Here is a 12,570-nt window from a genome sequence, read left to right as displayed (position 1 = left end):
TAACTGCTCTTAATTGTAACTCCTTTTGATTAGGAAGTAGAAAAATATGTTCCTTGAAATAAGATTTTAAAACGTCATATATTTTTTAATGCTTATTGATATCGATAGATAACCTTTTAATTTGTCAAAGTACTTTACATTATTGAGTAAAAAATGGTTAATCTTCATTTTCATAGTTTAACCTCATTTGCATTTGATCAAAGAGTGAACATTCTCGCTGTGATTTGGTCTGTAGACATATCCTCCCCCCCCCCCCCCCCCCCCCCCCCCCCCCCCCCCCCGTGACACAACAAATTTTTGGTGTAAATTCGCTATATGACAATTTATAATACCCATGAAAAGAAATTTGTGTTTCACGGGGGAAGGGATATGTTTTAAAAAATTTACCGTTTTCCATTGATTTCTATAGTGAAATACGTAATTTTAACCCAAATTATAGAATTATCTCTCTTTGATTTGTCAAATAAATCAACGCTTATGAAAATTCATATAAATATCTATATTTTTGACACGAAAAATGATAACTTTTAAAAAAAAACTGATCAGAAGGTAGGCGGCGAAACAATGCTATCGTTCGCAGTTCTTTATTCCTAGTAAAAAGATGAATATAAAAAGATGAAATGTACATTGTTAGAGTGTCTTGTGTTTATGGATTGACAGAAACGCTGAAAAACTCATAATATTTAAAGTTCATCGCCGTTTAATTGTGCAAATTTAAAAATTAATTAAAGCCTTTTTTGCATTATGCTTATATGCATGTACATGTATATAGCAGAAAATAGTGGATTTCACTTAGGTCAAAAGGCAAAGAGAAACCTCGGCGATGATCTTAGGAAACTTCCAATCAAAGAATACTGCAATGTCTTAAACATGAACATTTACTTTTATAGTTTACAAGACGTGAAATAGTACAACGATGTAGCTTCAAAACAACATGTTCCACGTAAACTCAACAATACAATGGAGTAACTCTCAGCTACTTCTCTGACACGTAAACCCAGTTTGTTTATTCAAGGTTTTAAACCACATTTACCTCGAATAGAGGGAGGTTACTTAAAATAGATATGTCCATAGCTCTTTGTCATACAGAAGAATAGGTATTTCAAAATGAAGAAAAATCCTTCGAATTTCAAAATAAAACAATCACGATAGAAAAGCCAAATGTTATGAAAAGTATTAACTCCAGTGAGAATTTGCAAAAAATGGTTATTCAACAATTAAATGTAAAATTTTGAGCATTTCAGTAGCTTTTAATATCAAATGAAAACAAAGTATTGTTAAATGTGGTAGACGAACCGAAGAAGTGTGTCGAGGTATTCATCCTTTCCCGTATAGCATATTGTGTATGAGGGGTCTCCGTTTAAAATGACAGACTTTTTAAAGGACCAACAATTATATCGAAAGTTTCAATGGGTCTTCTATATTTTAACTCATAGGCACAGTTCAATCACGTAAGAGAACGTTATACGTGGCAGATGATTTCGTGTACTCAGAGAATGTGAATCGGATTTCAGATTGTCAAAAAGAGCAGTCATCATGTTTTCTTCAGCTTCTATGGGATCTCAGCAAGGCTCTCACAGCACCGGTTTTGTAGAACTGCGGACAGTTTCAAAGGTAAACATGTTTGAATTACGGAAATCTCTACTCCAGTTTTACGTGCAATGGCCCTTTTTGCGTAAGATTCCTCAACATGGGAACCGCTACTCATCTGAAAAAGAGCTGGTTTATGTTTGTAAGATTCTGCTTACTCCAGTGGAAAGTGCACCATTGTTTTAAATTATTTAAATCTATAAAGGTAAAATCCACTGAGTGTCAGTAATGGAGTCCCAATATTGGCAACTGGTGCAATACAATAAGTTTTGTAACTTTTTTCTCTCTCCATGTGATGTGTTGTGTTATGGCTTCACGATTGGTCATTTTATACATGTAGATGTTTATGTTTTATAAACTTTATGAAAGAAATATATTGAAAAGTTGCATGTTTATGTTTTGTGAAATCAATTGAAAAAGAGATATATGAAGAAGTTTGTTAATTCTAGCATAATTTACCTAAAATAATAACCTTCCACTTTCCTGTTTGCCCTTCACAAATGATGCATCATTTACAGCGCTTAGTACACTATATGGATGTACCTATTAACATTTTAAAAGTAGCTTCTTGTTTCATGTAATACTACATGTAAGTAGTATCACGTGCAGTCATATGCTAATGTTCTTTTAAACCAGGTAAAATATCTAAATTTTCCCCATCTTGTACAGAAGTTTGTGACCTGTTGAACATCCATCAGTTGAATGCAGATATTCAATACGGTTCATACTTTTCGTGGCTAACAATTTTCGAACGTAAATACTTCACAGTCAATAATTTTTTGATATTTATTTATTCATGGACAATGGATATGATCGAGCCACAAGAGTCCGTATTGCTTAACGTTGGATACATTTATTGACCTTTAAAGATAAATAGTCTATGTTGTTAAATTCACAGGAACACCGGGGGATTTAACTCTACGTATACAAATCATGATTACTTATCCTTTCACGTATCTATTTAAATCTAAATCCAACCTTCAAAAAAACACCGAGTCTTTCTGCGGCGCCGCTATCGTGTATTATACATGTATATGATTGATATTGCATAGGCATGTCTGAATATACATTAACCTTCACAAGGTCATTATATTTTCAGGATCTGAAGATGTGTAAGTTGTATTATACAGTGATACATTATCTGAAGCAACGCATGGCTTAATTTTGCACTTCATTTACAGAATACAGAATTTATCTATTTTATTACGCAAGTTTAATTACAATACAACCCTTTTTCCTGTTAAGGATTCTTATACATGTACATGCATGATATCGCTGCTTGTTTGCTTTATCCAAAACCAATGGTATACGAACTAACCTCACTCACCTAAAACACTGTGACAATTTTTAAATCGATACCTTTTCTACCCTTTTATTCGCATTTTAATTATAACTAATTTATCAACATTTATTTATATTTTGTCAGTAATTAACCTTGTTGTTTCAACGTATTTTTTTTTTTTTTTTATAAAAGCACTAACCTCTTGGCATCGCAACCAAGAAAGATTGATGTATGTGTTGTTCAACATCCCTCTCGAAAATTTTTCACTCATATGGAGACGTCACCATTGCCATTGAAGGGCTACGAAATTTAGGCCTATGCTCGGCGCACAGGGGCTAAGCCCGTTTTGGGCCCGAACTCTGTGATACCATAAATATAGACAAGGGTCTAACTCTGACACAGATAAAAAACTAACCACTCGCTTCAAATGCCTAAAAAATCTTAAACTAGGTAAACTATGCGTAATTTGTCGTTTTCCTTGCATAGATTAATGTTTTAACTACTTGCATGCCAAATTTCAAGTCACTGGTTCTTAAAATAACAAAGATATACGTCATCGTTCTCTCGATTTCACTTGTTTATTTTTACTAGGACATTTACCGGTCCAGGTCACAGAGTCGTTTCTCGCCTATGACAGCAGCGAAATTCAGACTAATATGGAAGATTTCGGACCTGTCAATTAAAATTTCACATCAATTATACGCTACTTACTTCCTCATATTTTAATAACGTTCTTCGTGTAGACGTTACACGACTTATTTTTCCTCAGCAGCATCAACTGTTGACAAGAGCTGCCGTTTTAATGAACGCACTAAATACCCGATATACTTAAAATCTCAAATACACAATGTACCTTAAAACTGATAAAAACATTATTCTTGTGATATTGCACTTAGAGAAGGAAATTGAACATTATTTCCTGGCTTTTTTAATTTTTTGTTTTTGTTTATTCTATTTCATTTAGATTATTATTACCCATTTTCCCCTTCTTTAAAGTTTTAGACATTTCGGGTATTTAGTGTATTCATTAAAATGGCAGATGTGGCTCGGCGCATACGGCCTTTGAGCAGGGAGGGATCTTTAACGTGCCACACCTGTTGTGACACGGGGCCTCTGTTTTGCAGTCATCCGAAAGACCGTCCCATTTAGTCACCTCTTACGACAAGCAAATGGTACTGACGATTTATTCTAACCGTCACAATATGAGTGAAAAGCCCCGGATCATAGCTGGCACCACTCTTTGTCGTTCGTCAGATTTTCTCCATACATAATTTTTTTTTATCCTGGTCTATAATACTCTTCGTCTCGTCGCTAAGAATAACCTTACTCCAATTATTATGCACATTTCAAAGCAACTTTTGTCGACAGAATCTCAAGCTACGAGAGCGGTTCACCTCCCTGATCGTAATCGCTTTGGAAACAATATGTCGTTTGTATTTGTTTTCAAACAATCTTCTCACAGTCCTAAATGATGCGCTAACAACATTTACCCGTGAGATTTTCTAATGTCTACCGACTGTTGTTACAAACCGTCGTTTAACTCTGTCATCGAGTTTTCTCTGCCTGCCGCTTCTCGGTAAGTTTTCAATATTTCCCCGCTCACAAAACCGCTTTAAAGAAATTCTAACTGTTCCTCGATTTAAGCCTGTGATTTCCGAGATTTTGTTACTAGAATGGCCGGTGTTTGTAAACTTACAAGTTTCTCGCCAGGCATATTTCCAAGCAGACGATATGTAAACAATATATGTACCGGAAATAAAATAAGATCGCATTTCAAAACCGTTATCAGTTGGTGTACTTGATTTCCGGATGTTTAACGAATATTCAGTTTCTATATGTGCTCAGCCAATCACATTGCGTGTTACAAGTAGGCCTAAATTAAATTATTGTCAATCAATGTAGCTCCATCCTTATGTGATGCCATAGCTCTACTTCATTAAAAAAATTTGCATGATGGAATTATATATTTTGGAGGAATTTTATTCATTGGATATAATGAAATATTTGGTTTTTAAAAACGATTTGATATATTGAAAAGGTTGATAGCGAACCAGCGGGAAGAGGTGGTTCGCACTGCGAGCTCGAATGACTAGAGCGCGCGAAAAAGTCCATGCCGGAGCTTCTGTAATTTATTGTTACCATTCTCAGAAGACCCTAATCAAAAGTGGTGGAGATCTCGCACGGTCACATCTAATTGATCTCAGATTACGAACCTAAGGAGATTATCTCAGTTTCATCCTAGTCTTGTGGTCCCCTACACAATGCATTGTACTGCATTAGGCCTAATGTGTAACGAAATGTATTACCGTAGTAAGAAGATTTATATTCCGCAATTTTGAAATAGAAAAACCCATATACGAGCAAAAGCTCTGGCATTCCGTAGCTCAGTTTTTGTGACTGGATAATCATTGAAATGTCTAATGGAAAACACAACATTTTAAGTGAACATGTCATTTATTATCATGATCAAACAAAATGACGTAATAACCTTGCGTAAACCATTTGTTTTCTTAAGTTTCCGCACCATGGAAACCATAGTTTCATGCAGTGAATTATATATTTATATAAAGCAACAGTCAGAATTAAAATTTTGTCATTTTAACCAGTAGTTGTGTATTTTTATTATGCTCGGTTTTCTGATTTTGATATAAACTTTTGTTTTTTGTATGTCTGACATCTTTTAAAATTGGCAACATAATTATATATTTTGTTTGGTTATTGATTACATCAACATCTATTAAAAGCGAAAATAGATATAGTTTTCCTACTTAGAACCATTAATTTTGATAAGTCACATGAAGATGGAGCTACCTTCAATAATTATTGAACAGGTTGCATAAATGTAAAAGTTATCGCTCTTTTTGTACCTTTCCCATTCTATTTCAAACCAGATCCTTTGATCCACTCGCGTAGATCACTACCTTATGTAGCGATCTAAGTGAGCAGATCAAAGAATCTGATTTCAATCAGATTATATTTTCACATGATTTTTTCTTCTTCAGTTCATGCACATTTGAAATGCTGATATGTTTGAAACCTCTATTTTACAACATTTATGGAATATTCAAGTATTTTGAAATAATTCCTCTATAAAGAGCATAGTGTTAAGAAAGACGAATGGCAATGATTTGCAATTTTTAAAAGGTAGATTGTCTTGAATACATATATTTGCATGAATGTATTTGGTACAATCAATCTATCCATATACAGCAAACAGTCCATCCATCTTACGGGAGCGAAAGGCATCTTATTTTTAGAAAGTTTTTAATATTTAGGATTTTACCTCCTTGGATTTTGAGCACAAATCAATGCATAGGTTGCTATGGCTGTGTAGGTACCTCAGATTTTGAAAGTGTTTAGAAAGGACTATATTTTGTAGCGGAATGATTGCTTACTCAAAAAGACCTAAATATGTACGATTTTACAGTTTTGTCTAAAATGTCGTCAATATCTATACTCCTGGACGTGTGTTTTAATTTTGTAATTTATGGTACAAGTAGTAGAGACTTGAAACTAATTCGAATGTTGTTAATTCATTGATTTGGTAGATATTTATTTCAAAACAGAACACAAATTCTTAAAAGGTCTATATCATTTAACCAAAAATTTGTATGAAAATTTTGAAAAATTGAATACAATACATGATATTTTCAAATTTAATTTCCATTTTCAATTTTAAGGCAATTTATGTGCAATTTTAAAAAAAAATTACAATACTTCTACATATCGTAATTTTAAAATACGTTCTACTAAACTCACAAATTCTAAATGATGAGTTTTCCCGAATGTCAAGTGTGAAAATGTTATTTATTTTCAACCTACTAGCATTGAACTTTTATATCTGTATTGTTAGAAGGCATGACAATGTATTTATTTAATGTAATGATATTTATTCTTTATGTTGGGTTGACACCAGCAGACAAATTGACTTTATGCGAATAAATCGTAAGTGAATTCTACATGCAAAAAAGGTCAAGTTGAAAATACTATAGCTCATTATCAAGCTATGACCCCAATTTTCTTTTTCATTTTATGATTTTCCTTCAATGCAGAAATAAAAGAAATATACTTCCCCCCAAAAATGCGAATACTCAAAAACCCTAAAAATTATACATCAAGCCCACAGCCAACATCTATATCGCGCAATCCACGATCCAGAATGTTTTTATTTATTTATCAATTATTATTTTTGATTATCAATAATCCGTAGTCACGCATACTATTTTACCGTATAATTAGAAAGTGGATCGCAGATTTGGGCGTTTAAGTTAGCGTATTTATATGGAAATGCTAAAAAGTTATGAGTCAATTACGTCATAATGAGTACACATTATTGAGCATTACGAATTCTTGTAGATTTTTCTAAGGAACCATTGATGGTCAGATAAATTCAATAGGAGTACGTAACAAACCATATAACCACTTAGCTGCAGAACTGTCTCTGAAGAAATATTGTGACTGACAGAGAGCTACATATCCACCTCTTATAAAAACCATTGATTTACGGCTCACAAAAAGCTGCGCACGGTTGAGGCCTGATATCGTTATATTCTTGTGTTGCTGTCGCATACATTTAATATCAAAAAATTCTTAACATATTTTCCTACTATTTTTATGTCCAAACATACTTTCAAATATTCATTATAAGGGGTGGATCTGTAGCTCTCTGTCCGTCACAATATTTTTTTCAGAGAGCTACAGATCTGCAGCTAATAACCACTTTATCGCATCCATATCTCTTACATGTATTTTCATTAGTTAAACCTGAAGTACAGCTACTTTTCCCCTTAACCGATCGTGGTAGCTCAGTGATTAGAGCATTCGCTGCGTAACCGAAAAAAAGTTCGAATTTGAGTCCCGCTCTTTCTATGGTTTTGTCAAATATAAGCCGTAAAAATTGATAGTGATTGCTCCTTCGCCAAACGCTCGACATTTAGTTGTAAGAGTTAATGGTCCTTCAAAGCGGAGGTTCCGTGTCGCAGTAGGTGTTGCCACAATAAAGACTTAATCGTAACTACTCAGTTATTTCCGTAACCGGTTACGGAAAAGGACGAGCGTGTGATTAGATTGGTTAAAGACTCTCATTGCTACGGGCCTGAGCGCTAAGCATAGGTCTAAATTTGTGGTAAAAACAGGCAAAATCTATTCCATCTATCCTTGAACACACTTAATTCAGTGTTTGATGAAAATGTTATTCAATATCAAGAATACGGACTAATTAATACGACAACTAGGGCAATTTTAAGCATGTATCCCAAAAATATGCGTTTTTATGTAATGACATTTCGATGTCATCACGCGAGCTTTTAATGATCATATGGTAGAATACAAACGTATACGGTGACTCAAATTAATACTAGATGTGTCGTCACGACACGAATGTCCCCGCCTGCAGAAAAGTCAACTGCAGGAAATCCATCGAAGTATACTACTTCAGGTCAACAAACCGGAACAAAACTCAAATTCGATCTGTAACTCATCAGTATACATCTGCATACAAAAAAAAATCAATTCAATATCGCAAGGCGTTTGGAAAAAAAAAAGAAAGAAACTGGTCGTAACTATTTTTTCCACATTAAAGGGGCACAACTCCATAAAAAAATCAACCAAGCGGAACAAAACTCAATCTGGATCTGTATCATATCAATATATACATGTACCTACAAAAAATCAATTCAATATCTCAAGGCGTTTAGTAAAAAAAAAAAAAAAAAAAAAGGTCCGGAAAACTGATCTGAACACTAATTTTTCTACGTAGAGGGACACAACTCCATCAAAAATCAACGAACCGGAACAAAACTCAAACTTGATCTCTAACCCATTAATATACATCTGCATACCAAATCTAAAGACGTTTAGAAACAAAAAGTCCAGAAACTGGTTGTAGCTGTAATTTTTCTACGTTAAAGGAAAACACTCCTGTTCAGAATTTACTTGTAATTTAAAAAAAAAAATCCCCTTTAAACGAAACTATTACTAATATATTTAACCTGTGTTAACAAAAACATGACACGAGCCTTGTATTGTGAGCTCTGTATCTCTCTTGTAACTCGGCAACTGACGTTCAAATTTTGGCTGACCATTAGAAATACCTATATATGAATCATGCAATCGAATGTACATATACCTATCCGAATAGGGAGGAAAATATTCCAAATTATAAAAACTTATGCTAGAATTGTATCTTATCCTGCATGAAATGATTATTCGAAGAAATGTTTATTATCACCAAGTACATATTTTTTTATACTTAGGTAAGCGTGTTGTAAATTGTAAATTTTGTAGCTATCTGTCTTGATAATGTAAAAATGGAACCCGGTAATTTCAATTTTGATTTTAGAATTTATGAAAGTGATCCGAGTTTCAAATTTTTTTTTATTAAACACGTTCATGACTTCACTAGGACATGAAACTATTGCGTAATCCAAAGAAAACGAAAATATGAATAAATGAATAAAAACTCCAAAAAAGATAACAGGAAAGTGATGCTGAAAGAAATATTAAGGAATCTTTTTATCATGGGTTTGTTAGGGGTTTAATCCAGAGGGGGTATTTCAACCAGACTATCTGCTTCATTTATAGTACAATTATTGTGAAGATGCACTCATGCTATTCATAACAAGGGGATATTTAAAACTGTCTGATGTTAATTAAAAGAATGATCACGGAAATAAAATGATTACTGCCGCGTGTACATTCAGAAGTTATGGTTATATTATTAGATTATATTTATAAAGTACATGTACTCGTAAATATATACTTGTAGATATAATGTATACTGTTTTTCCCTCTTTATTTTAATTCTATCTAGTGCGTGTAATATCAAGACTGTGTGAAACCTTGTGATATCTTTTTCAATGTTTGCAATTACATTCTTATTTTAGAAAATAAGACGTAGGTTCGAATATATAGAAAACATTGATTTTCAATGAAATACACAAAGTATCATTTGAATTCTTTTTATATAGAACGCTGATAATGTACCTGAGCTTTCAACGTGTAAACAAGAAACAGGAATCGTGATACAATAGCCGTAACACTGGAACTATCCAGGGACCAACACGTAGGTTCAGTAGCGTGCTTGTAATCTTAAACAGCGCATAGTCATCCAGTTCCATCTCTGCATTTAGTCTAGTATATAAGTTATGGTACTTCATGGTGTGGTGCAGTTTAAGGGAAACATCAATAAATATTGTCGAACCTTTGTATCTTAAACAAGCACTAGCTTTCACTTTGGGAGATGTCAATTTTTATAGGCAATCTTCTATCACCATTACGTAGAAATCTATTGGCTATTTCGTAATTCTAATCGCTCATTATCATGGCATTTGTTCTAATGAAGTAACTTGAGAATATTGCATCCATGTCTGTCACCTACAGCGAATCTTAAGAAACATCGTCTCCTCAATTCCCCTAGGCATACTAGTCCGGTAAAACGAATTCAAGATCGGACTGGTCTTCTGAGTATCAATGGTGAATAGCGCATCCATCATTTTCTTAAGTGGCTGCCTTTCGACCTTGGTAATAAACATTTTGTCGTGCTTCTTTTGCACAAAGAAGACACTTTCGATTTTTTTGTTGCAAAACCGCTTGTCTTGAAAAGAAGTCACATAGAGTTACAGCAACGCCTCAGTTCATTTATAAGAAATTGGTGTCTTAAATTTGGTTCCTAATATTGTTAGCACGGACAGATTCGTTTTGCAGTGTTGTGCGTCATTTAGTGTCTCCGAATCGATTCAATGGCGGACAAGAAACTGGCAAGTGAAATTGTGCTACATCATGGGAAATACATTGCGTGTTGTAGTTTCAACATAATAATTCAGCAAATAGTTTAACAAAATTATTATTATTACATTCATTTAATTGTTTATAAGACGAACCAATTTGCACGTTTTAATAAGAGAAGTACAATGTTGTTCTCATCGACGCTTGCAGTATCCATATTGCATATCTTCCCAAACTTCAGTTTTGCATATCTTCCCAAACTTCAGTTTTGTTTCTATTGCAATACAAATCTTATGCATACACACCACTTAATTATTTTACATTAACATTTCGACTTTGATACATGTACAAATTGTAATGATAGCAATTTCCTCATGAACGCGCTGCTGTTGTGAACAAGGTGCGTATGAATATTGATAAATATAGTACGTCTATTTCAACGACTGAGAATACCGACAGTAAGCAAAATAGAATGTAAATATTAAAAATAACTTCATATTTCAAAATACATGAAGGTATGAATTGCGATGTTTCATGCTTGCATACTTTATTTCTTAAATATATCATTTATACAATGTTAATGTTCAGACAATTCATGAATAATCATGTCAGCGATTGACAATTCTAATTATGGATTCATTTCGTACTTTATCTAAGAAAGAGATCTATCTATATTATCAAGTGCATATTGTAGAAATAATATTGCTGAATCTCCCAGAAAAGGTAGGATTTTTATCATTATTTTATATACCAATATAACTTAACATTATGCAATTTTGTTATACCATGCTTATTTCATACATTACTGTGAATACCATATACATTGTATTTTATTGGAATTATTCTACAGAATACTGCGAAGAGCATCTGCACAATGACTTGCAAAAACCGCCCCTTCAAATTACATGATCCAATTTCCAGTTCATTTGTGATTTTTTTCTTTTGTTTGTTGTATTGAAGTGTCACACATTTAGATATACGCACACCACATATATTAAAGGTTCTTTATCGTACTAACTCCTGGCATGACAAGGGACTTCCGTCTCATCCAAAAGACCTGTTTGAAGGCCAGTCACTGCATATTTTAAGGTCTTAGGTCGGACTCGGCCAAGGCACGAGGGGGGGGGGGGGGAGGGGGGGACTTGAACGCTTCAACCACTGAACCACCGCGACTGGTCATTCATTAATTAATTTATAAACATGTATGCATACATGCATCATTATCAGCCCTAATACACGCACACAAACAACATATAATAATATGTATATCAGGCTCGTTTACGGCAATATGAAGATATTTTTGACGCATGCTAAGTTTTTCTCTGCAGATTTTTGTAAAATGCTAATCCTCTTTTTACTAAATACATATGTATGCATAAGGTGTTTTCAATTTGATATGTTTATGCTTAGAAGCGCTATATACATCAACACTTTTATATGCACATGTAATCATTGCATGATTTATAAAAGAAACATGTAATACGCATGCCTATACTATCGCGGTTGCCATGTTTACTACTAAAAGTTCAAGATTTATGTATTATACATCACATCAACATTTCCGATGTAATGATAGCCATTTCCCCATGAATGCATTGCAATAAAAAACAATGCACGTATGCTTTTTGGTGAGTATAGTAAACCTATTTAATTCTGATAGTAATGAAAGTAGAATGTAAATGAAAGAAATAAAATACACGGGGAGTAGAAACTGCGATGCTTCACGCCCGCATACTTTTTATGAAGCGCCAGTTTTAACGCGTTTCATGAGATATGCTGGCTTGATGTCCTGCAGTTCATACCCTCATGTACTTTCAATGACATGTCAAGCGTTGCAAAATTTAATCTTTTCCATAGTACCAATATATATGTAGCAATATTCCATTATCACCTGCATGTGGTGTTTATATCTCTCAACTGATTCGATACGCAAGGATTTTGTTCTGCTTGTGGTCAGTTTTTAAATCGAGGCA

General features: G+C 33.7%; 1 protein-coding gene across 1 annotated transcript in view; it reads left to right on the top strand.

Annotated features, from left to right (window-relative positions):
• The first annotated feature begins 1,480 nt into the window (after window positions 1–1,480).
• LOC125682806 (small conductance calcium-activated potassium channel protein 2-like) overlaps window positions 1,481–12,570 on the top strand; it is a 31,865-nt gene continuing 20,775 nt past the window's right edge. The window contains exons 1-3 of the mRNA XM_048923408.2: window positions 1,481–1,614; window positions 9,841–9,935; window positions 11,292–11,320. The gene's annotated coding sequence lies outside the window, so the exon portion shown is untranslated. The remainder of the gene's footprint in view (window positions 1,615–9,840; window positions 9,936–11,291; window positions 11,321–12,570) is intronic.

Source organism: Ostrea edulis, chromosome 1, assembly GCF_947568905.1.
Source record: "Ostrea edulis chromosome 1, xbOstEdul1.1, whole genome shotgun sequence".
Classification (NCBI taxonomy): Eukaryota; Metazoa; Mollusca; class Bivalvia; order Ostreida; family Ostreidae; genus Ostrea; species Ostrea edulis.
The sequence above is the reverse complement of the archived record's forward strand: the minus strand, read 5'-3'. Positions and strand labels throughout refer to the sequence as shown.